Genomic DNA, 27,010 nt, shown 5'->3' with positions numbered 1-27,010 from the left:
ACTGGGTGTTCATTTTACAGGGGTGTCTTTTTCACAAAAATCATAAGGAATTTATATAACAGCATTTGAACTGCAGAGTAACCAAAGCCATGTCTTGCAGGAAAGACAAAACAATGTATTTTTTTATTTTGGATTATAGAAGAGTGAGATAAAGCTCTGGGTTTGATATCTCCAGAGATGTATGAATTTTCTGTTTGCTTTATGCTATCACTTTGAATTGAATTGTTGCTGCTACTGTAACTTGATTTGCGCTGACAGGTTCAGTAACACCATATTATGTCAATTCTTAGACAGCATACATTAAATGAAATTCTTTAACAAGAGACCTTACTCCATGGCCAGTCCTCGTAAGCGTGCTTACTTTTCTTCTTCTTCTTCTTCTTCTTTTTTTTTTTTTTTTTAATTCTGAATAGGTCAGGGGAAATTTTTCACTGAATGTGGTGAGGTACTGCTACCCAGATGCATGCTCCATCCCTGGGGATGCCCAAGGCCAGGTTGGATGGGGCCCTGGGCATCCTGATCTGGTGGGTAACAATCCTGCCCACAGATGGGAGTTGGAACTACGTGGTCTTTGATTTCCCTTCCAATCCATTTCATGATTCTATGACTCCAGAAATGAGAAAATTACATGGTAATATGTTAGTGCTGCTGGAAACAGGCACAAAGATTGCTCACTGGGAATGTGTTAGAACTTTCTTCAGATGATGTTCATACTCATTGTCTACTTTTTCAACTACTTAATAGGATGCCCTTATTACTCTTAACTGCTCATTAAGTTTCTTATGCTTTTTCAAAGTAGGCAGAATGAATGCTTCTTAGGGACCTCCATCATGTTGAATGTTTTTCCTCAGAGCTTAAGACATCTGCATTAAACATGTTACACAAATCTATAGAACTGTTACAAGATGAAGACTTTGGTCTAATGCCTTGACTCTTCTAAAAATATTGAAACAAATTAATTGTAGAACACAGAACCTCACTCTGTTCACATCCACTTTTTGATCTCCATAAATGTTCAGCAAGCATCAGTGAATGTCAGTGGGTGCCACTTTTTCCACATAGAGAAATTCAATTCCAACACCTTTTCTTTGACACGCTTGTCAGATGTCAATCTGTCAGTCTGCCCCTCTGCTGCCATCTGTTGTACTGCAACAACATGCAATGGAATAATGGTGGGAAGGTTCAACCTTTACTGCCATATCACCAACATCCACCTCTGATGTTGTGAGCCAACATAACAAAATAGGAGGTGTTACTCTGGGAGCAGACCTTGATTATTAACCTTAATCTGTCTTTAAAGTCTAAGTTTATAATTATATATACATTTTTCTGTGATTAAAAAAAAAAAAGATTTATGTTCATTATTTTCTTAAAAAAAAAACCAAACAAAAAAACCAATAAAATAGTCTTCTACCACCTGAACAGAACTGGACAAACAGCTGCAGCAAATATCCAGTCCTTCAATTGTATTTCTTCCATAATCCATCCTGTACCTTTCACAGGAAACAATGCTGCCGTAGTGTTTGAAGGGCACCCATGTCCCATGCAGAATTAATACTGCTTCTCTGTATAGTTGCTCTGATAAGGCACCTAACAAAGTAGCTCATCAAAAATGCTCTGTACTTTCACCATCGAGCTCAGCCAGATTTTCTATCCTATATAGCTATTAAATACATCTTTTTTTTTTTTTTAATATCTATGTATGAGGTATTTACAATTTTGTCATGACTAAATGTTTGCAGTCTTAACGTAACCCACACACTTCTATGTGGTTGTTTAGGTCTAACATTTCAAAGGTTTGCAATATCTCCTTGTGCTTTAGAGGATATAAGCAACGTTCAGTTTAATTAACGTTAGTGAAGGTGTGCTGCAGATACATTTCCTCTACTACTGGCTTTCTCAATGTTCTTAGTTTCAAGATGTTATGATTTCCTATATATATATATGTGTGTGTATATATAAATACAAGGGGAGAAACCTCTTTCTGTTTTTTGCTAGAGAGGAATTGTTTCAGCTGGAATATTCATCATCTTGGTGAGAAAGTAGTGAGGAAGAGGTTGCTGTGATTGACTGAGGATGCAAAATAGAGAAGATTGTATGACGAAATGAACCAGTGCTTCACATAATGGTATCATGCAGTTACCACATTCCCTATACCACACTTAACTCAAACTTCTTGCTCTTAAGATATGTTTTCTTCCTTTTGTAGCACCATTTAAAAAAGGAAAAAAAGAAAACAATTCTTGGGCCCATTAACGCATCTGAAGATCTTTTATTATACAGCAAAGAGAGCATTAATTAAGACAGAGGGCTTAGTGCTCTTGATTCCAGAGAGAGTAGGTGCCAGGCCAAATCTCATCATAATTAAAACCAGTTTCAAAGCTATTTCCAATTGCAGCAGCTGGTGTTGGACTACGTTCCTCTCCCTGCCCAGATCCTCTCCTGGTCATAGAGGAGTGGGGATGTCACCAGAGCATCTCTGCACAGACCTCAAACCGCTTCTGTGCTGGTGGCCTTTGCAGGTATGGGAGGAAGCACTTTCCTGTAGGTAAGGGATGGAGTGCACAGTTGCAATCCCAAGTTGCAACTGGAAGGTTACTGAGGAGGCAAGGGCTCTAGTTTCCCAACAGCAGCCTTAAAAGGCTGTAGGGTACATTTTCAAAGCACTGTGCAGGATTTCAGCTATGTGACTCATGAATGTCAATGGGAATCATGTAGTTAAAATTCTGTGCAGTGCTTTAAAAACATATTGCTACCTTCTGGGCCTTTTTTTTTTTTCCCCAAAGAAAGTTTTCAACATTATATGCTAATAAATCAATGGTTTAGTAGCTTGATCTGCGCTTGTTCCTTCTTTCTCCCCTTCACACTTTCCATTTTATCACTGACTTTGATTTTGTGCAGCGTGGTGGTAACGTATAGCTTTTCCAGACATTGCCTGAAAAAAGAGTGCTGGAGTGTCAGATTGGATTGTAAATTGTGTGAAAACCAGCAATGGTGATGTAGGGGTATAACAATATTTGTTGCATTGTTCAGGCTGTAAGGCAGAATCAGTAAGGTGAAAGAATCTACTTAGGTTTTTTTTTTTAAGTGTGTTTCAATTAGCAAATTAGAATCTCTTAGTTAAAAAAAAAAAAAATAGTTTGAAGTATTTGCATTTATGTTTTCAGGGTAACCCTGGGATCTGCTAATTACAAAATATCAGATATCAAGAACATGTGTTAAGCAAAAAAAAACCCCAAAAAAACAAAAACAAAAAATGATGAGATCTCTCATTTCCCAGGAAGAATTATGCTTCCCTTGGTTCCACTGAGTACTGTGGGAATTACCCTGCAATGCTGGTAAGCTCTGAACTGCAACAGAGGAGTGAATTGTGTGCTCCTACTAGCTGCATTTCACATTTGTTCAGCACGCATTGCTATGCTTTTCATTCTTCCTGTAGGAGTGAGAGACATCTCCAATATGCAGTTCATTACTTGCTCAGTGAAGAGTTGCATCATTTCTATAAGCTCCAAAGCTTTTCACCTTTAGACCAGGAGTTCACGTCCGTCCTTGGAACCATATCTTAATTTGAATTAATCCCTGGAATAAAATGATTGCTGTCTGTATGGACAGCATATCATATGCTTCTGCAGCTCCATTTCTTAGTCGGCAGCTGTTCCATTCAATAATCATGCTTTTACAAGTCTCAGCAAAGATAGAAGACTGGAATTACACACTCTTTCTTTCTTGAAAGTCACTGTTGTGGAACTGTTTTGAGATAGCGCTGTTAAGAAGGTTTGTCTGCTGCTGCTTTGTATGTGGCAACTAGAAGGCAGTCAGAGCAGGATAATCTGAGCTGAGAATAGAAGAGATCTGTCTTTCAATTGCTAAATAGGGAAATAAGGGAATGCCACGTTTCTTCCACTGATTAAATAAAGGTAAATGGAAGTACTCTTTGAGAGGGTAAACAAAATGTGCCCATCTGCTTACCTGTTTAGTTCTGTCTTCATTCTTCCTGTCCAGGAATAACTCGTGTTTTTGTGCAGTTTGCCATGTTCCTCAACTTCCTGACAATATTGGGTTTAGTTTATGCAGTGTCCTAACTTAAAAGAGTAGAATCATTTTGTTTAATGATGTTTTTATGTAAAGATGTCCTTCTGTGTTCCACTATTTATTCAGCTTAAAACGTACTCCCTCTTATGACTTCATAGAAGATGGCATTGTGCCACTGAAAAGGGGATATCTGGATTATAACACCAACTACAAGGATGCCACAAAAATTATTTTGGGACAGATGAGTACCAGTACATTTTCCATTAGTTGCATTTCCTCATGTGTCATTTCTAACATTTTTTTTCTGCCTGCTATAGGAATTAGAGCTGTTCTGTTACAGCAGCAGTCTATGTAAGAATATTGCAGCAGACGAATGTCTGATTCTGCCTAAGAATATCCTGTCCTGTTCCAGAGACAAACTAGCATCCAAAAGTATTTAAATATGACACCCTGAAGTGTTCAGGAAAGTCTAGCTTCTGAATTCTATTGCAGCATCATATTGGTTTGCAGGAAGACAATAATTATGGAGTGAATCAGAGAATATAACGTTGTCTGTGAAAATTAGGAACTCTGTTCTATAGCTAGTGGTCTTCCAAAGTAAAATGCTTGGGAAAAATCTGAGTTAGAAGAGTTCGTAGGTTTTTGTGTTATCTAATGTAAGGTATGGTCAGTAGCAATTATTCCAATGTAAACTGAAAAAGAGAAAGTGAGAGTAGGTTGAGAAGGTTGGTACACCTTCTTTAAATAGATGTCTAGGGATCCAGCATGAGCAGCACTATGAAAACAACAAAGAAATGCTCTTATGCCTTTTTTCCTTCATTATCTTGATTGTCGTTAGGAAGGTAATAGCTTTTATTTCCATGATAATTATTCTCTGCAAAGCTCAAAGCACTCTAGAGTGTTGGTTGAGATTTGTGAGTACTTTATTCAGGTGGAAAAACTGACACGCAGAGTGGTCTGTCTTCAGCACAGTGCCCAGACATCCCACTTTTCCCTGGTGCCCTCATTAGCGTCCTCGTTCTTACCGTACCTGCACTCACAGGGCTTCCGTTTTGTTCTCTGCAGAACACCAAAAGCTCCCATAGAGAAATTTTAAAAATCCTTTGTGTTTGGATACTGTAGTGATAAATGGGATATAAAACTTTGGTGGGAGAAACCAAACACCGAAGAGTTTCTAAAAGTTAGTGGCGTTGTTGTTTTATTTTTCTTTGCTTTTAACGTACCGATGAATTGAAATACATTTCTATTCACAAGGGTGGTAAAGTCACTATCCTACACCAAGTTGATGTACTGTGAATCTTTTTACAGTCATTACCATTATGATTAATTAATCTTTCTGGAATATTTTCCATATTGAGACTAGGGGAATTCTGTTTTCATGATGGTTTCTTTCAACTATATGCCTTTAGCAGAAACAGGATCGAGAAGCTCTAGAAATGACAATGAAATGCATATTTGGAAACTTCAGAAAAATATTTAAAACATGAATGCTGTTTCCCAGTAGATTTTCAGTGTCTCACCAAGTGGACCTGCTGCCTCATTGCCTCCTTTTCCAATGATAGAGGATTTCAGTCTCTAATACTCACGGAGAAGCAAAAATCTCTGAATCTTTAATTAAATCCTAGGCAAGCCATATTTTTTTCTTATTAAGCCCAACAAAATACATATTTTGCTTAGTCTTTACACAGTGACTCTCTGCTTCTCAAGTACTCTTCCTCTGACAGAACAGCGAAGTACGTAACTTCTGTTCTTTCTACTGTTCAGGTAAATTAAGATGATATTTTGAGTTTCTTCATTTTTCTGTCTGGTGGAGGAAAACCAATGTCTTTTGTGTTTGTCTTCTGGGTTTAAAGACTTCTTTCTTGTGATCCTCTGAATGCAAACTGACAGCACTTCTCAGATGGTTATACTGCTTTCCCTTGGAGCAGGGTTTGTCACAATTAGATTGCTCCTCATGATGTGTGATTGGGCTGATACAAAAACTAAACACAAGAGCTGAGGATCCCCCACAGCCCAGTTTTACATTGTATCATACCTGTACAAGTCATTAACCTGCAGTTAGAGAGAAAGTGAATACTGGGCCTATCACCAGCAGGTTGACAGGGGGGCTTCAGAAGCCTCGGTTATCTCTATATCTTCATCATTTTCCTGCATGAAGGGATAGAGTCCACCCTTTTGGCTGATGATTTGCTGATGTTTGCTGATGATACAATGCTGGGAAGAGTGGCTGATGGCCTGGGAGGCTGTCCAGTGGAAACTGGACAGGCTGAAGAGTTGGATAGAAAGGAACCAGATGAGTTTGAACAAGAACATGTGTACAGTTCTGGGGAGGAATAGCCACCTGCATCAGTACAGATTAGGGGGTGACCTGCTGGAGAGGAACTCTGCAGGGAAGGACCTATGTGTCCTGATGGATAACAGATTGGCCATGAGCTGGTAATGTGTCCTTATGGCCCAGTGGGCTGATGGTGTCCTGGGGCGCATCAAAAGAGGGGTGGCCTGTAGATCGAGGGAGGTTCTTCTCCCTCTCTGCTCTGCCCTGATGAGGCCACATCTAGAGTACTGCATCCAGTTCTGTGCTCCCCAGTTCAAAAAGATGGAACATCTGGAAAGCATCCAGTGGAGGGCTACCAAGATGATCAGGGGTTTGGAGAATCTTCCTTGTGAAGGAAGGCTGAGAGACCTGGGACTGTTCTGCCTGGAGTAGGCTGAAAGGGGATTTTATCAATGCTTGTAGATATCTAAAACGTGGGAGTCAAGTCACTGGGGCCAGGCTTTTTTCAGTGGTGTTCGGCAGCAGAACAAGGGGCAACAGTCATAAACTGAAACAGAGGAAGTTCCATACAAAAAGGAGGAAGAACTTCTTTCCTATGAAAGTGGCAGAGCATTGGAACAGGCTGTCCATGGAGGTTATGGAGTCTTCTCTGGAGATATTCAAAACCCGTCCGGATGCAGTCAACTGCACTCTAGATTCTGTGATTCTGCATGTTTCTGTGAGGAACAACTACACTGCCCATGTAAGTGGAGCAAATTGAACAGGAGATGCCAACTGAGCTTCCAGTTTGATCAAAAGCACAACTGAACCAGGCATTGGAGCAGCAGGTGGGAAGACTGACACAAAACTGTTCAGTGACAACCCGTGAATTCTGTATTCTAACCTATTAACAAAAAAGTTGTATTTGGTACTGAGTTTAGTCAACTTTTTTATAGAGAAAATAACAAAAAGGGAAAATTAGCTCAAAACCAGTCACTTCTTTGGTAAATTCAACTTAACCTCCTTTAATGGAAGACCTAGGGAGGCAGGGAGAGCTCCCACATCTAGAAGTCCCACAGACTCATGGGTCTGCCAAGGTCTGGCACTTTGCCTGCGCTAACAAACTCTCTGACAAGTGGGAGCACTGGGGATCTGTGTGCTGAGATCCCCCTGTGGCCCATGTCTGGCAGAACTGAATGACTCAGGTTCAGCATCGTGTGAGAGCAGCTGCATCGCTGCTGGACGTGGTCCCAGAGCTGGCTCCAAGTTCCTCAGCAGCACAATGACTCAGTCTTGCAGTGGTGCCTGAGAAACTTTGTAGCAGGTAAAGGAGCGGGGGTGGGAAGGTGGGCTGGGGCAGGGGGGGCCCTGCTGCCCCCTGCTTCCAGGCTGGGGTGGTGAGAAGGGAGCAGCTGACCTGTGGGAGCTCATTGCTCAGGCTGTGTGCTCACATCCCTCCCTGACTGCAGGGTAACTCAAGGTTGTTTCCCTTACGTTGATTATAAATGATTTTTAAATGCCAACAAATCCACTTTAAAGCATTTTCCTAAATAAAGCTGGAAAATTTATGGAGTCATTTCAGATCCAGGATTATCTCAGCTTTCGGTACCTACAATATTTATCATATTTCTAGACACTCATGAAAACAGCCATTGTTGCCTTACATTTTTTTCTTGTGTCACATTTTATTTTTCTTTGAGATTCCATGGCTGTTTTTGTCTTCATTTTTCTTCTAGATTTTACTTTCTTTGCAAAATTGTTTCTCTACAATTATCTTGACTTAATTCTGTTAGCTAAACTTTCATTGAGTGTGTGTCCATGTGTTCATTTGTCTGGATGTGGCACTGAGGGACATGGTTCAGTGGTATGGTGGTTTGGATTGGTGGTTAGACTAAATGACCTCAGCAGTCTTTTCCAAACTTAATGACTCTATTATTCTGTGTTTTTTTGCAAATATTTTTAATTACTATTTTGAAACAACTTTCTCTAGTTACATCTTTTTCTTTTTTTCCCTCCATAATAAACTAAGAAAGGAAATAAGGGCGAGGGACAACATTCCAGTACATTTTCAGTGAAAAACTGGTGAAGTAATTTGTGTTGGTGCAAAATCACGTGAAGTGAATGCAGGGTCCTTTTAGCTGTAGAGCACGGTGAATGAAACTCAGCCCTTTGGGAAAGGTGAGCAGAAGGTCAATGGGCCATGGAAATCCCACTCTGACTTCAAAAAATAGAGTTTAAGATGAAATGTCACTTCATAGGTAGATATTACATTAGTTTTTCTTTTTTATTCTATTTTAGACATTGCTGTCTCATTTGTTTCTTCTCACTTTCTTTCATTTCCTATTTCTTGTGCAGTTGGTTCTTTTGTCCCACCTCCTGTCTTTCTCCACCTTGCTTTCCTGACTGATCTGTTCTAGAGATAAATGCCCTATTAGAGATACATGATGCTTGCTCCAGATAGAAAGAAGTGTTGATTTTGCTGCTAGATAAATAAATAGATTCTGACAAACAAATAGATTCTGATTCTTGAGAAAACAGCTTTCACACCTCCAAATCACAAGGAGAGGAGACAGTGCTACTAGGATCTGAAGTAATGAAGGTTTTGGTTCAGTGCTGTGTGGATTGAGTGACATAATTACACTTATTTTATTTTCAATGCCAGTTCTTCTCTGTACGTGTTAATTTTACCAATCTGTTTTTGTTTCAGGTGCCTCCAAGTACTGTTTTCAGTAATAGCGTTATTACATTTAAGTTCTTTCCTCATATTTCATGAAAACTACCAGCCAAAAGATCAAAAGTTTTCAGTGCAAAACAGATTGTTTAAACAGCTGAAATACTTCTTACACGTGTCTGCATCTACTGCATCTTTCTATGAAGTACTAAGTATCACACATTTAGGCATCTGCCATCTTAGAAGTGATTTCTGAGTAATGGATGTGAACAAGTCATCTCTTCAGATGGCAGCTTTCCATAACTGCATTCAATTTCAGGAGTGCTGTTATTTGATATTACTTCTTTTTCTGGTAAATTTTATTTCCAAATTTCATTTTCATTATGTTTCTTTTTTATACCGTTCCATTATCTGTCCCGCGGGAGAAACCAAGACAAGTACTTTTGAAATAATAATAACACAGAAACTGCATTTGTATTCTTTTAAAGTTGTAATTTATATCCTCTCTCACAAATCATGGGAATTCATAACAATAGGCCCATCTGAGTTCAAGATGAATAGAGAAACATTCCATTGACTTCAGAAAGTTTTGAAAAGGACTTGTTCTATGTTCTCTGAGGCACCAGTAAAGCTTTTATGCTTTTAAACACTCCTGTATCTTTTTTTCTTGCAGTAGTCTTTTTATTTCCTTTCTGAATTTTTGGCTTCAAAAAGTTCTGCAGATAAACTGTGCATGGATTAACTTCCATTCTTATTTAGACTAACAACACAACTTACTAACTTACTACTTACTTACTTACTAACTTAAACTTACTGGATTTTGTTTTTACCGATTGCCCTCTTGATCTTGTGTAATATAAATTAAAGTCATTCTTTTTTCCTTCTAGGTGACTAATATTATTATCTTACCATGCCTTGTAGCTGGTTTTCTCTCTGAGGCAGACAGCTGCAATATTTTCAGTTTCTCTTTACATGTGATCTTTCTTATGTTCTTTTTCTCTTCCAGTTCTTAATTTCACGCTACCTTTATTGTATAGAGTAATTTTAAATGCTTCTCACAACAACCAGTCAACAAACATCCTGAGCTGGTGGGAAGACCTTGCTCCAGAGAGAGAAAGAACAATATATTCTCCATAGGTTAAGATGTTAAGCACATGGGTGTTGTACTCGGCTCTAATTCAGTAGACTGTTTTCTCACATGTTAAAATAAAGTTTGTTTTAGGTCATCAGTAGCTCATTTGCAAAATGAAGTTCAAGTGATTGCTTTCCTGTGTAGGTGTTGATTACAAATATATATATATATATTGCAATGTTTGTTCAAGATGTGGGAGAGGAATCAAAATAGGCACAAGGATTTGCAGGTTTTCATCTGTGCGCATGTAGCTAAAATTAAAATAGGGCAGAGAAAGTCCTTTTTCATTTTTCCCAGAATATAAGAGAAGCAAGTTCTGTCCAGCTGAAAACACAATAAATAGGTTACATTCCTGAAGGGAATTTCTATTCCCAATGCTTAACACTGGAGCAACTCAGCAATTCCCTCTCTGAAGGCTGGAATTTAGTCATTAATTTATTTTTTTTTTTGGGAGAGGCAGAGAGAACCTGCTCCCTTGCTGTGTGTGACTTTGCCTATTCAGTTCCTTTAGGGATTAACAGTCCTCCTCAGTGCTAATGGTGAGATTTTCCTGATACCAGCTCTGTATGGCAGTGCCCTCTGAACAGTTCAAGGCTGCTGTACTTCTCTTGACAGCAAAGAAAGAGCAAGTTGCCCAAGCATTCCAACAGTATCGTATCAATATAGACTGATGAAGAGTTGCAATTAATGATTCTATGGACTAAATTCCAATTTCAGTTCATTCAGTTTAAATTTTCCCTGAAAACTGGTAAGTGGTTTCAGCTACACCAATGTAGCAGAGAGGAATTTGGCTACAGGTCTGACTTTGGCTAACATACTGTAATGTAATTAGTTACGGAAACTCTAAAAATAATAACAGATGCTTTACCATTTCTTTAACCAGTAGATTTTGGAATGTCAGTTTCTTTAAGAACAAAATAATTCGAAACTTCTTTTGTGTTATCTGGTAAAAAAAAAAATCTCATTTTCACTTGAAACTGCTATCAGTGACTGACAGGGCAACTTCATCTGAAAACCAGCTTGTCTGGCTTCTTATAACTTGGCCATAGGTTTTGGATGACATCTGCAAGTCATTGCATGAATCACAAAAGTACAAATTCACAACAGTTCTACTCTTAAGTTGCGTTTGACATTTCCTGTTTTTTAAGGTTTCCTTGGTACCTAATACATAGGCTGCTAAACACCAGCTGCTCCCAGTTACTCAGATATGTGACCTTTGATCAATTTATCTTGTCCCTATTAATCTATTTCCATGTTGGAGGGAGGACGTTGCTGTTTGTTGTGAGTATAAATGCTGAGCAAACATCCTCTTCCTTTCTGTGCAGCACAAATCCCAGTCTTCTGTGGGTAGCAACCCTGCCCATGGCAGAGGGGTTGGGATTTGATGATCTTCAAGGTCCTTTCCAATCTAAGCCACTCTGTGATTCTATGGCCTGTAGCTTAGTAGTAGCTTCTATATCTCAGGCTGGTTAGTTATAATGGCAAACTAGCCCAAACTAGCCTCTTTCTCCTCCTTTTCTGAATCCTGTCAAGGATACACTTAGCAAGGATACACTTATTCTGGACCTAAGATATTGTCTATAATGGAATTTAGGCTGTATGACTGAGCTTGGCTACATTTTTTTTCTTTTTTTTTGAACATCCATTTTCTTCTAAAATTATTTAAATGTTTTTATTTATTCTTTGGCAAGCTCAGTAGAGGAAAGAATAAAAAATGAAACAGTTATAGTAGGTTGAATTTAATCTGCATCTTTTTAGAAAATAAGACATCTTTTTGTTCACTAGTTGCCTATATGGAGGGTTTTAATCTTTTTCTTTTTTTTTAACCAATGAACATGGAGGTCCCTTTAGAATTACAGTATTGATTTATTTTATTTTATTTTATTCTTTTTTTCAGAAGCTTTTGAAAACTTCAGGGATCTGTGGATCATGAACAAGAAATGCTTCTTTGGGGTATAATGTGTATGAGACAAGTAGACTATGGTTCTACATATGGATTTATGTAAGTATACATATGTACATATATTACACCTGTTAATCATTTTCCATGAGATTTTGTAAATTCCAAGACAATTGAAATTCTGAAACATTATAGAGACTAGAGGCAGTATATATATTAAACATCCCCCTTCCAGGCCTGTGTACAAGTTTATTTCTGTTGTTTGGATTACGTCAGATAGGATCAAGAGGGGCATAAAGGGATGCAATCATTCTCTTTCTCTGGCACAGGTCTAATAATCCACCACTCACACTTAAGTGAGAAGATACCCAGTTTCCCTGTGATGTTTAAAAGTCATCTAATATCAATCCAGACTGCTGCATACTTTTGGTTTTAAAGCAATGGTTTAAACTAGTGGTTTTAAACTAATGGCTTTACACTAAGACAGGGGAGGCTTAGGTTAGATATCAGGAGGAAGTTTTTCACACAGAGGGTGGTGATGCACTGGAACAAGTTGCTCAAGGAGGTTGTGGATGCCCCATCCCTGGAGGCATTCAAGGCCGGGCTGGATGTGGCTCTGGGCAGCCTGGTCTGGTGGTTGGGGACCCTGCACGTAGAAGGGGATTGCAACTAGATGATCATTGTCGTCCTTTTCAATCCAGGCCATTCTGTGTTCTGCAGGCAGCATGTATCTATCCAAGGTCTCCCTTTTACTATGTCATTCTGTGGAGACATTTATTCATTTATTTTTGGGCATGTTTGGTAGGTGAGACTGTCACATTACACAAAAGATATCTTCAAGGCAGCACTGCATCAGTGTTCACATTGCTCCAAATACTAGATTTTAAAATATGACCATTATATATGGTTTTATGATGAAACCTTTTTTTCATTTGGAAGATTTATTTATTTATACGGTTAGCAGTACTACTCTCTAGAATGGGCATTAGCTCAAAATGCAAAGATTTCAAAAAGTTAAAAAAAAACACAGGATTATGCTGGAAATCCAGCCTATAGAAAATATGGAATGACTATGATGTGTTAGTTGTGCCAAAGCTTTCAAAGGTCAAATGTGGGACACTTGCTTGATCCATGATGAATGTCATAATTAAAGACTAAGCCTTTGAGGAGTTCAGCTCTAAGGTGATGGACTCAGCTCCCAGTGTGATGGAGGAATCCCTTTTCCTTTTTCCTCTTCATCCCAGGACTGAGCTGCTGAACAGCCATCTTCCCACTTCTCAGTCACTCCAAACACTGCACACAGATCTGCCAGCAGAAGTCCTCTTTGTTTGAGAGTCTATGATCTGTCCGTGTGTCATCTGGTCACAGAAAGCTATGATCTGTGTGTCTATAAGTACCTGTGAAAAAAAAAGAAGGTGAAATCAATGGATTGTTGACTAAATCTTATTTTTCATTGTAAAAGCTGGTGATATCTGCTTGGGTGATACAGATCATCACTTCTGTCTAGGAAATGTTATCTCAGAGTTAGCTTTTTCCCCACATCCTTCTGTCTTAGCTAGGCTTTTTGTTTTGTTTTGTTATATATAATTTTAGGTTAGGGTATTGTTTTAGGCCCGAGACAAATAGATATTATAGGGAGAGAGTATTTAATACAGAAATACTTTTCCTGATGTACCTATAGAACTCTTGTTTTTAACTGTCTCTGCTTTTAGCTACCTTTTCAGACTGAGCTCCATGTAGACAAGCAGGTCACTAATAAAAAATCTTTAGAATATTAATTAAGAAGTACTAAAGTAGCTTCCTTTATTCCCCATATTTCCTCTTTTCCCTCTTCTCTTTATCTTTCTGTAGTAAAAAGAGCAAAATAGGCTTGGTTCTTTAGGGAATTCCTGGCTCTGCAACCCCAGTTGGGGTATCTGCTGTTGTTTTCATATGTCTTTTGACCAGATTCACCCTGTGTTCGACTATCCAACTGTATTTTGAAGGATCCCTTCTTTTGATGCAAACATTAGCCTATACAGTGTGTTAGCTAAACAGTGTAATTGTATTTTAAACATCCATACTACACCAGGGTTTTCTTCCTTAAGTGTAGAATATTTTATATTCTGATCAAAATATATCTTGCACAGATGTGAACTGAAGAGTACTTCTGCTGAAGAGTTAGTTTATATTGGTGTATCACAAAGTTCTTGCACATGGGTAGATGAGAAAATGTTTCTTAGAGTTTGTCTGGTCTTATGAGAACTCTACGACTAGGTTGGGCCACCTTACTGCATCTAGTTTGTTATTCTTGTATGGTTTTTGGAGGATGGGGATGCAGACAAAGAAATAATGTGATAATACAAAAATTTTGATACTATTTAGGCATACTGCTATATAAAAAGATATATATTTATTTATTTCTACTCTAGTGAATTTCCAATTCACAGGTGCAATAATCCACTTCAGTTGTTTTATCATTCTCATTATTGCTAAGTCAGTCCTGTACTTGAACACTTCTTAAATATCAACCTCTTTTTTTTTTTTTATTTGGAATATGACAAGACAAATCCTCTCATCCCTTCCAAAAGATAGGCAGTTCAGATGTTGAGAAACAGCTGAAGAATGGGGTTTGACTAGATGATCTCCAGAGGTCCCTTTCAACCCCTGTGACTCTGAGATTTGGTGTACACTTGTATTCAAAGGATAACACAAGGACAATGAGAAGACCTACACAGATTCTGAAAGATGATAGTTCAAACTGAGCATCCCAAATCCCTTCATACTGCAATTTCTCATCTATGTCCACCAGCACCATAAGTTGCACATCAGTAGATCTGATTTTTTTTTCCTTCTTTCTGAGAAAAGGCATTCTGAGCCAACAGCAAGAATCAGGAGAAACACAGAGCATATTTGCCTGCTACATTCCCCTTGAAAAAGCAATTTTTCAGGAAATGCCTGTGTTTTTTGAAGTCCTCCTCCTACTTCAGGATTATTTCCCAGCTTCCCATGGTTGGCTCCCGTAGCCAGCTTCTCTGTTGTTTCTTCTATCTCCTGAAGTAATCACCAGTATTCAGCTTTCTCTAAAGATTTGTTATTACTGATAATATATCCCCTGTTGTAATAAAACAATTTCCAATGAAACATCATCCGCTTATCTTGGCAACAATATGGAGGTGATTTTTTTTTTTCTTTCATAGTATCTCTTCCATGAATGTGGATTTAAAATGAAAGGATGGGGAATATCTCTGAAAACTGTTCATGGCAGTTTTGCTGGTTTCTGTCAATGGTCTTATGAGATTGTCAACTTTTTGTCCTTTTGCATTCATATTCATGTTGTTAGATTCAAATTAGACAACTTCTACCAGAAATTCCCAGTGAAACAATGTTCTTGGCAGTTTACTCTTGTGATTGTTATATTACACTGCATCTTTCATGGGAAGAAATCAGCACAACACATTTCAAATGGTTGATGTTTATATTGTATCCATCATACTACTTTGTTTTCATGCATGGTTTATTGAGGGCTTTGGCAAAAAAAAATTTAAATCAGATTTGCTCTGATAAGAAGTTTGCCAATAGCCACATACCACAGGGCTGTAAAACAGGCTCCCATGAGTGCAGCGTTTTCACAGAGTCAAGAGGCAGCCATGTGTGTGAGTGATTCAGCCAGGTGTATCAGGCATCTTTATTAATTTTTTCACACATTCGCTTATTTAAGCAGAACCTTTTAATGGTTGGCTGTTGGTCTCATTGTTTTAATGGGCTCTGCAAATGTTGATGGGAAGCGAGAACTCAAAGAAACAAAGCATTCAGACTTTTGAATATCAATACAGACTTTTCATACTTCTCTTTGCTGGGTCGCATTAATTCACTGTAGATTTTGTTACACTATAATGATCTTCAGGAATTTTTCTAAAATTAAACCTGCAGAAATATTTGATGTGAAATTGCTTACATTTAAACACATTTTGGACAATGTCCTGCGATGTCTGTGAAAAAAAGTCTGTCAGAGCTGGGTATGAATATCATTTTACATTGTCTGGAAGTCTGGAAACGTTTATAAGTAGATTATATTGATGAATTTGAATTTCAGTGTTTGGGAAGGGAGTGATCAAGAAATTGCAAACCTAAAACTACATGTTATCCATTTCAAACCTACCTGCTCTCAGCAAAGGTTGCTGAAGGTTATTTGATTTCTTTTTTTTCCCATGGAAACAGTGGTTGGGACTTTTACAGTCTGATCGACAAAAAATAAACAAGGAAGAGTGTATGTATTTTTTCAGATATTTCTAAGAGGCAGTCAAAGAGGCGTGTAGGATCTATCACCTAGATGTCAGTCATCCTGCAGTAGAGCAATCAAGGATATTGTTTTGCTTTCTATTGTAATGTTTCTACCAATGAAACTCTAAGATGGGGAAGGAGGACAGAAGTAATGGAAGTGGCCTACTCTCAGCTAAAGTGAGTTACAATGCATAAAGTTGATCTATTCCTGCATTCAAGCAGTTTCACCACTGGACGATGGTGATGGGAATGGGTGAAAACAAGGAAGCCCCAAGGAAGAGGCATAATATTCTACTCTGAATCTTGACAGATACATAAAAATATTTAGATTTTTCTTCAAAATAAGCCTTGACTCCTTTGTACTTTGATCTGATTAATATACATAGCTGAGCATAAGTGAAGCAGCTCTTTTGCAAAAGGCTCGGCATATCTTTAAAGCCAAATACTTTCTGTGCTGTTAAAAAATGGGACGAGGAGCAATGCATTTTGGGATTCAGGGCAGAGGAAACTATATACAGCCTTTTAAAAACAAAAGGCTTACGCAAAAGCTGCCTTTCCTTCTGCTTCTGCTCCCTGGGTCTTCTCAAAGGAGCACATGACTTCTGTGAATGGACAGGTCATGCACTGAGTCATGCCTTGGCTCCATGCTTACAATGGAGGCAATGGATGCTGGCAGGGGAGCCCTCCAGGAGATCTGTCCCATCTGTTAGGATCGCTATAGACAGTATCGAGATAGCTCGGCGTATGATCTTTCTATGAATCATCATTGCTTCTCTAGCAATGTGCAGAATTCAGTTCATCATAGCTGGTAATGCTTTGGGGACACATTAGGTAAGAAAGCTATTTTCTGCAGTTCCTTTTTTTTTTGCTTCAGTCCACTCTTAGCTGCTTCTCATTACAGACCTGCTGCTGTCCTACCTTCTAGAGAAAGCTGGTAGCAACAGAACAAGTCCGTGGCAGCTTAAGAAAAGGACTTGCAACATAATACCTTTTCTTTGTTCTACTTTTACTTGATTCTAAGCAAATGTAGTCATTCTCAGTGACTTCTCCCCAAGTTTGAGCATACCAGGAGTGAATTTGGCCTGAAGACAGCGTGTAATATAATGGACAGAATGTGAATTATTAACTTGGAGGTTAATGAAATGTGAATGACCAGTGGAGTTTCTCCAAACACACTTTTTAAATATAAAAAGTGGGCTCTTGCTCTCTTTAATCAGATTATTGGCTAAGTTTCAGGAATCATTTGGCAAAATTATGTAGCTTATTCAAGCTAGGTTTACATAATAGTCCATAATAGAGGAAAAACCTTGTATCGTGATCAACCTTCAAAATCACCATGAGCCTTCAAAATTCCAGTCTAAAGTATAAAGAACCACAGAAACGGATATAGTAATACCCAGAGAAATACCTTTATTCCCAAACAGCCCAGCTGCAATAAGCAGAGCTCGTTGTTTTAAACAGAAGATTTTAACCTTCGGAAGACTGTGACCTTAATAAGAAACTTTCATCTTGTTTTGTCTTTGAGGAATTTAGTTCTTTTCCTAAGAAAGTTAGTATGTTTTTGATAGGTTAATATTAATTTATATTTGTTTATAATTAAATCTTGCCTTTATGTTTCACCTCATATTTGTATTTTTGCTAACCATCAGAATGTGGGGGTTTTTTTGTATATAACTGAAAATGGAACTTTGCCTTTTAGACCTTAAGCAAAATTCCTGAATGTTATTAGGCTAGAAAATATTAAATGATATTTCTTATTTATTGGAATACTTGCTCTTATTCATGCTTGGGTAGAAATGCCTTTGGAAAGATAGGGGAATTCAAGGTACAGTGCAGAAAACAATCTAATCTGCCAAAACAAAATAAAGTGTGTGGAATGAGTTGGATGCATGAAAAAAATATGAGTCATTTAAAACTGATTTCTGTTAAAGGAATTTTACCAATAAGTGGTCAACTTATTATTTCTGGTCATGAAGTCCTTCAGAATTTAAGAATTAAGACATCCATGCCCCTTGGAGTTTTTATTCATAGCTTGGGAGAGGAAAACAGGTTTTTCCTATTTTTTGAATCCAAATTGTTTTCTCACTTTGAAGGAACTCACTACTGGCTGAGTAAAACTGAATGAATGGGAGTGAAGAGAATTTTTTTGCCTTCATCAGCCACTCAGAAGATCCCTAAAACCTGCGGACTGTCTGTGAGAGCACTCCGTAGCCATGGACAGGCAGAGAGGCCTTTAATATTTCTGTACCAAAAGGAATTACCAGCTCGTGCATTAGGTGTCACTGCTGCCTAATGACTTGAGATGGACCTTCCTGTGTGACGAATGGAGACGGAGCACAGTAGCACAAGAAGGAGGATGCTACATGCAGGCTGTGGACAGCATTTTTCCTTTTTTGCTCTTCCTGCTCCTCTCTGCAGCTCTTCCTGGAGCCAGATTTACTTGCATCAGATTGGCCATTTTTTTTCAGTTAATGGCCTTGAGCTAAGTGCGTCCCAGGTGTGATGCTTAAAAAAGTTTCGGATACACAGAGCCTCATTGCCACGGCCTTGGAGGTCTGTGCAGTGCTGCATGACCACCTGAGAGTTTTTGCAAGAGGGACAGCCCCCTACAAGTCAGAAGTTATTGCATCCCTACCAAGGAGGCTTACACTAAATAAATCACACTAACACAGTTAACTGATGAGAACAGCATTCAGCTCCAAAAGAAAAAGGATGAGGCAAAAAGGGTCAGCCATATGTAGGAAAGCATAGCATTAGAAGGTGCTTTCCTTAGTGCCAAAAACATTTCATTAGCTTCCCATGATTCCTCTGGAGCTCTGTTTTTCCAACCCCTACTTGTTCTCTGATTACAGGTACATCTGCCGTGTGATTGAGGCTGTACAGTGTTCAGTGTTTCTGCACAAGTCTTTAATGGAGCTGGCTTTGAGAAGCCCATTTCTCAGCACGCTGCTGGCTAACCAGGGGCTCAACCCTGGGGCTGGGTGGGCTTCTAAAGGTAACTCAATACAAGGAATAGCAGCTGACCATCAGCATGTCTGCTAGGATGTCTTCACTTAACTGTAGCAAAGGCAGCTTCAGTAGGTAACAACAGTTCAATTCAGTGAAAGGGCAAAAAATGGAATGTGTGTGTTTAAAAACAAAAGATGTATGTATAAATATAATTTCTTTATTGAAGTTAAATCAAAGGACAATGAACATTTTGGCCCAGAAAAGTATAATTAAACAGTGCCTTTAATCATCTGATATAATTCCTCACTTGATTTCTCGTTTTCTTTCCTTCATGAACATGTGTTTCACAGACTCAGCCCTTAAAGCTAGCTGCAGACGTTAGAGCTTTTTTTTTTTTCCACCAGAGTTTAAATCTCTTTGCTTCTTTAAGCGTTACATTAACCTTGCAGTCTGTACACGTGAGCATGGATGCATGGCTGTGAACGAGAGCCAAGTGTGCTCCCAGATACTGTAAGGAAACGGGTCCTTCTGTTCTCAACTCACCCGGAGGTGAGAGTTCTGTCTTGTCCTGTACTCCTAGGGCTAGGCTGTACAGAGGAATATCCCCAGGGCAACTGAGAATCTGGTATTGGGTTAGAAACTCTTTTAAGAAGCTACTTATGGTTTTGTCCTCACCAGTTTTAGGGACATTTGCTGCTGCCACCCAGCCTGTGGTGCACAGCACTTGATAGGATGGGTCTGTGCCAACCAGTGTGACTCTTGCATGTCCTGGAGCTGCAGCAGATGTCTGCCTGATGCTGGGGAGCAAAAAAGGAGGGAGAAGTGTTGGCATCCCTGTTTGGGAAGGCAGGAAGATGGAGTTTGGGAAGCCAGAGAGGGGATTCACAGTGCTTTGGAAACTGATGAAACAAAAACTAACAAAAGGTGGGGATATCTCTCTATTCTGGTGTATTTGGGAATATCTGATCTGCTGAATACCATAAAAGTTTGTACGTAGTCTTTGTCCGTGGCACTTCTGGCCAGAAACAGGCTTACTGTACTGTGGTAACTCATCACCTTATAAATCCCCTCCGAGAGCATCTTTTCAGCTTTTGCTGTGATTCTCTTTCCTCTCCTTACCCCATTAGTAGTTACTTCCTTTAGCAAGTTTATCCTCCCTCAGGGCAGAAAGAGGAGCAAAGTTACTTCATGCTTCTTACTGCTGTGGAACTATATGATTTTATAATTCTTCTTTGCTATTATATTATTTAATCTTTTAGAATATATATCTTTAATATTAGATATCTGATGCTGTACATCTCATCTGGTTTAAGATAACTACCTTTGGAAAGAAGAGTTGAGCCCTAAAAGTGCCTCTTTCTTCTCAGTGAAAGTCAGAGCCCTTTAAACTCAGATACGTATCAGAGTTGATCAGAGGAATCCCATACTTGGTAATTTGAACTGCCAGTTTTAACAATGATATAAGCAGTACGCTTCTATTTTTAAAATAGTAATGTTTAAACTTGCTCTATTTTTTTTTTCTTGTGCTTTTCCTATAAAAGGTTCATTTTCATTGGCTAGAAAAGCAATTAAGACAAATGAACACATCATGTTTAATTTGGTACTTTTTTTTTTTTTTTTTAGAAAGAAAGGACAGACTATATCTCAAAATATTAATTTAAGCAATTAAATTGCTTGAGGTTTATCCAGATTCTCAGTGTTTATATTTTCCTATCATGAAGAATGACACGTGAAACATTGCTTATTTACTGAATTGCAATTTTTACTGTGGAGTCTATCAATCTGCATTTGGAAACTGTAACATGATGTCAGTGGCCAAAACAAAATATTACTAATTTTAGTAATTTATTTGTCAGAAAATATTGAGTAAGAAAACAATTTATGAAATCACTGTTTTGCATATAAAGCTAACAAAAGTAATGATCGTATGAAAGAAGCAATAACTAGAGTGAGTGGCATTACAGGCCAGGTCTGTGCACTACAGACATGGTGTCTGAGAGATAGTCTCTATCCTCAGAAGGATTTCTGAAAGAGCCCAGTAGCCTCAGTGCCCATCCTCTTTCATGCTCATTCATGAGGAGTCAGTGGGAGTCATACATTCTGAAATCCTTGTGTCTTCTGATGCCTTTGAAAAGTGGATGCCTTTTCTATAAGATCTGATTGTGATGAAGGTTAGATTCTAGGATGATTTCACCAGGAAAATAATTTTTCTTTATTCCTTTTCCCTTTTTCCATTCCTTCTGCCTTTCCTAACCTTTCTTTTCCCTTTTCCTTGCCTTTTTCCCTTTTTTCTTGCCTTTTCCCTCCCCTCCTCCTCTCCCCTTGCTCAATTGCAGAGAATGAAAATACTGTAAATATTTAATGTAGCGCATGACTTTGCAACATATTTATAAGGTGAGCTGACCTCAAAAGTTTCCTTTACTACATATAACTAAAGAATAGCACATTTTATCTCATTAGAGTTTAAGGAGAGCTCATTGATTCAGAATATTTTTTAAGTCTACTTAAACAGTTTTCAGGTATTAAATCTTGGCGCTAATATAGGGTGTTATAAAATCAAATGTAAGTTTAAGCAGGCCTATTTTTTAATAATAAAAATATGTTTAAACAGGAAAAATACTAGCTGTGGTAACGCATCAAATATTATCCAGCCTGCTAGAATTGTTTAAAAAATGCAGTGGGTTTATGGGTTATTTTGGCTCATGTGAATTAAAGTTTCTTGGGCTGACTGAGGCGGGTGATGCTGATAGCCTGTGCCCTACTGTCTGTGGACTGCAGGTCTGGTAGTCAGTTAGTTTAGTATGGGAGTTTTGAGCAAGGGGACTCATTTATTGGAAGTTCTCAGACAAAGATGCCATTTTTTGCCTTAGCCAGGAAAATAAGAAAGTGTAGTGGAAGATGATAGACTGGCTGGAAAAGCAGAGGCTGTTTTCTCTGCTTCCAAGGGGATCAGAATCCCATCTTCTTGACAGAAGGTGGTTGGTCAGATTGGAAGCCAACATATGTCTTCATCCTTGGAAGAGCAAGAATATGCCTTGTGAGAGTCCTGGTGGGCCGTGGAGGCTCAGGCCGAGTGATTCCTCATCTTCCTCTTGAGCTGCAGTATCAGTTGGGGCCATTGCTCTGGGGATGTATTTCCTTGGGAAAGGCCAGCCTGAAAGATTGTTATGTCTGGAGAAAATACTGTTTTTCTTTGCAGACATTCCTTTTAAGAGAAAGGTGTTTCACAGAAAAGTTAAACTCAGCATATTAAGCCTGCCTCAAATGGATGTGTCACTTTTATTGGAATTCTAATTAAATGTAGACTCATAAAAGTATACCTTCCCAATTTAAATATGGCTGGCTCTCACATCTATACAATTCCAAAACTTACGACGACAGATTAATGACTAGGCTGAAAGTCTGTCATAACCTGGTTGGATAAAGCTAATCCAAATCGACTATATGCCATGATTTTATGACACAATGTTATTGAAAAGTACAAGAATAATTAAGTGGAAATATAATAGAGGAAGCATTTTCTGAGCTCTGGCTCTGTGGCAGAGCCTGCCACCTGATACGGTTGGTTAGAATCATGGGGCTAGAGTACTAACACATTTTCTTCTACTTTTTAAAGAAACTGTGGCTCGAGTAGTCCGTCACTGAAAGTTATTCTGAAAAAAAGAAGTGTGGCAGCTTTGGCAGTTATAAAACAGAGGTGCCTTGTTTAGCTGGGTGACACTAATTATAGGTAAGAGCTCTATAAACACTCTCCTTTGTTCTCTGGGAGCTGGACAGCATATAATAAAACTCTGGCATAGCGAAAATGTCGTCTATAAATAAATGGAAAATAATTGTTCTTGCTTTTAGTAATGCTATTTAAATGATTTTTGGAGTACCTGTAGGGGAGGAGTGTCTAGAAAGCTGCCTGATGGAAAGGGACCTTGGTGTACTGATGGACAATCAGCTGAATATGAGCCAGAAGTTTGTCTAGGTGGTCAAGAAGGCCAGTGGCATCCTGGCTTGTATCAGGAATGGTGTGGTGAGCAGGACTAGGGAAGTCATCCTGCACCTGTATTCAGCACTGGTGAAACCTCACCTCGAGTACTGTGTTCAGTTTTGGGCACCTCAGTATGGAAAGGACACTGAAGTGGTGGAGCAGGTCCAAAGAAGGGCAACAAGGCTTGTGAAGGGCTTGGAGAATATGGCCTATGAGGAGAGAATGAAGGAACTGGGGCTGTTCAGTCTGGGGAAAAGCAGGCTGAGGGGAGACCTTATTGCTCTCTTCCAGTACCTGAAAGGTGATTACAGTGAGAGCAGGGTTGGTCTCTTCTCCCTGATGACAGGTGATGGAATGAGGGGAAATGGCCTTAAGTTGCTCCAGGATAAGTTCGGGTTGGATATCAGGAAAAACTTCTTTACAGAAAGGGTTGTTCAGCACTGGAATAGGCTCCCCAGGGAGGTGCTTGAGTCACCAGCCCTGAATGTGTTTAAAAACCGTCTGGATGTGGTGCTCGGGGACATGATTTAGCAGTGGTTTATTGGAGTTAAGGGTAGTTTGGTTAGGTTGTGGTTGGACTTGATGATCCTGAAGGTCTTTTCCAGTCTGAGCAATTCTATGATTCTATGCTCTGCAGAGATGAAGGATGCATGGGATGGGTAAGTGGGGTCAGGGCACTGAATGGGGCTGCATCACACCTAGAGCAAGCTAGAATTTCATGAAATCATAGAATTATAGTGTCATTTGTGTTGGAAGGGACCCTTAAAGGCCATGTAGTGCAACTCCCCTGCAATGAACAGGGACACCTACAGCTAGATCGGGTTGCCCAGTGCCCTGTCCAGCCTGACTTTGAGCGTCTCCTAGGAAGGATAACCACCACCTCTCTGGACAGCATGTTCCAGTGCTTCACTATTCTTATCATAAAAAACTTCTCTTATATCCAGTCTAAATCTCCCTAGCGATCTGGACGTTCTCACTGAAGCATCATTGAGAACAGCACAGTTGAGCTGCTGAAACTCCAGGGACACCGCTAGCAACTGGCGTTCCTTCAGCTCCTCCAGAGCAGAGCAGAGCCACGAGAGCCCTCCGATCTTTCCCACCCAGGAGGAGCGGGTTGCGCGGACGCTGCCCATGGCCGTACGCCTCCAGCGTGCACAGGTGCGGCTGCGGGGTGAGCGCCGGGCTGCCGGCAGTGCCCCGGGCTGCCTCTAGAGGGCGCTGGCTGACGGGGAATGGCACGGGAGGCGGCGCGGCCAAACGCCCCGTGCTGAGTCCGCCCTTCTGTGCTCGAAGTATATAGCGCTACGGCCCTTCATTTAGGATTGCCGAGGCATCCGAGCCATTCTAAAACCGGGAATGTCGTTACGATTTTAGGTTAGTTCGCTTTTTTGGTGTTCTTCACGCAAACAGCTGCTCGAAAGATAGCGTTTGTGTGGCGATGGTTGCTGAGTGAGTTCAGGGGTAAAGCAGGCGGTGTGATGCGCTCACATTCCGAGGGTGAGGCAGAGGGTCAGAGGCCAAGAGGCTTTAATTGTGATTGCAGGAGAACAGTTGGCAGCCAGAGTGCTGACCTGGGATTTGGAAATGCACTGGCATTCTTAGGGAAGAATATAGACAAAGGTACTTAACAAGTCAGTCTGAAAGAAGATCTGTATTTTGAGTGTGTTTTCATGGAATCATAGAGTTGTTTGAGTTGGGAGGACCTGTAAGGGTCACTGAGTGCCACGTCATTGCAATTACTGTGCTTAAGTTAATGGCTGTCTCTCTCTTTTCTTTATCCAGTTTACAAATAATACATACTGATATTTAGCTTCTTTTAAACTCCTTACTCCACAGCAATAACCAAATGTTAGGATAACTTACTTTATAAAAGCAGAGCTGATCTAGGTAGCTTGCCCCTAGGCCTTCCTGTACTAGAAGGGAGTGTATAAACAGGAGGGGGAGCAGCTGTTTACGAGGGTGGATGGTGATAGGACAAAGGGGAATGGTTTTAAACAGAGACAAGGGAGGTTTAGGTGAGATATTAGGAGGAAGTTTTTCACACAGAAAGTGGTGATGCACTGGAACAGGTTGCCCAAGGAGGTTGTGGATGCCCCATCCCTGGAGGCATTCAAGGCCAGGCTGGATGTGGCTCTGTGCAGCCTGGTCTGGTGGTTGGTGACCCTGCACATAGCAGGGGGATTGAAACTGGATGATCACTGTGGTCCTTTTCAACCCAGGCCATTCTATCATTCTATGATTCTATGATTCTATGAAATGAAGGAGGTGGTGGTAGCTAAGCTTGCAAAAAGTGAGCCACTTAGATCTTTGCAACATGAAAATTAATGTGAAGTTTTATGTGCCTTTCCTACATTATTGAGGAGCTCATTTTAAAACTCCAGTTTGCCCCAGAGTTGTGAAGAATGTTAAAATGTTGCCAATTGGAAATATGGCTGTTTATTTTAGGTGGCACTTGTAAATTAAAAGGAGAAAGAAAATCAAGCTGAAAAGAGAAATTCATTTAACTGAAATAAGCCTGAGTGAATACGGGCAGTATCTCACCCAAATGAAAAAGCATAGGGCAAGGGCTTGTTTGCTGGAGACCTTCTGGCCTCCCTATGTAACTTTTTTGTATTTTTAAATGGTGTAAATACTTGAAAGTTCTGGGTATTTTCAATTACTATTGTTAGAGAGAAAACAAGCTTCGGTTTCTTCAAACCTTATTTCATTGAATGTGTCTGAGTCATTGGAAAAGTCATTCCATCATGTCTAGAGACTGTTTTTATTCGGAGCACTTGTCAGGAAAGAAAATAAACAAGTATTAGTTCCTGCCACCATTCATTTCAGAACAGCTAAAACTGATATAATTAGGTCTCAGATTAAAAAAAAAAAAAAAAAAAAGGGGGAATGAAAAGATATAGGATTATATATGTCAGTCGCTGAGCGTTTGGCATGAACAGCTTTTCCAACACTTGCTCTGGTTATTATAAGTTTTGAGCTGTAAATGACTGCATTCAGCAGCAAACCCGTCAGGCTGGAGAGTTTTTCATTAAATGTTTGATCTAGAAATTTTTAATCAGCACACAAATAAAACAAATTACTAAAGCACTACATCAGCTACGGTGTACGTAATTGGGATGAATGGGTGATGTAAGCGGTGGGGAACAGCGCGAGCATTCTTAGCAGAGGGCCTGGGGCTGCAGGACTTGTTACCACTAGAGATGGAGGAGCCTGAGTCCTAACCTGCATCTTGAACATGGTGAGATGCACCTATTAAGGACATTTCCAGAGAACGTACTGATAAATCATGCATGCTGTACAGCTTTGCTGGGGAGGGACCAACTTCTGGAACAATGACTTGTGCTCATGAAATAATGCTGTGATGGGGTGTGTCCTGAAAACCAAGCAGATTTTATCTTCTGAAGGAAAAATGAGCATTTTATGTTCTCAAGTTTTCATCACTGTTTTCTGTCCTTGATGAAGGCAAGTCCAGAGGACCTACCTTAAGGCCTTATCTGATGAAAAACATTTTGTGACTTCAATATATTAATCAAGGTTAGAAGTTGTAACTGTGCTGAAACGAATGGACCTGCTCTGACTCTGTAACCGAGGCTCTGACACAAGGGTTATTGACCTTTTAGCTTGAAAACAGCCATTCTTTTAGCTGGTCTTGTTAGTGAAGTTTTGGAAAATGTCAGCAGCAAAATGTTGCAACCAGATGAACAATTCAAAGGGGTGATTAAAAAGCAGCAGCACATAATGATCAAGAGCACTATTACCCTGCTCATCCTAACAGTGTGGATTTCTTAGGGCAGTTGTGATTGACGTTTGTATCTAGCCCAAGATAGAAC

The 27,010-nt window shown here is 39.5% G+C and overlaps 1 long non-coding RNA gene across 5 annotated transcripts in view; it reads left to right on the top strand.

Annotated features, from left to right (window-relative positions):
* The window catches only part of LOC116227072 (uncharacterized), a 67,001-nt gene that overhangs the window by 30,584 nt on the left and 9,407 nt on the right, over window positions 1-27,010 (top strand). For 3 of the 5 annotated variants that reach the window (XR_016467738.1, XR_016467736.1, XR_016467737.1), the window contains exon 3: window positions 11,987-12,091. This is a non-coding gene — a long non-coding RNA (uncharacterized LOC116227072). Of the gene's footprint in view, window positions 1-11,986; window positions 12,092-18,345; window positions 19,709-27,010 lie in introns of those variants that run through there. The other 2 variants (XR_016467739.1, XR_004166477.2) reach the window with 2 other exon arrangements.

The sequence above is a fragment of the Phasianus colchicus genome, chromosome 6 (assembly GCF_987193195.1).
Source record: "Phasianus colchicus chromosome 6, bPhaCol1.hap1.1, whole genome shotgun sequence".
Classification (NCBI taxonomy): Eukaryota; Metazoa; Chordata; class Aves; order Galliformes; family Phasianidae; genus Phasianus; species Phasianus colchicus.
The sequence above is the reverse complement of the archived record's forward strand: the minus strand, read 5'-3'. Positions and strand labels throughout refer to the sequence as shown.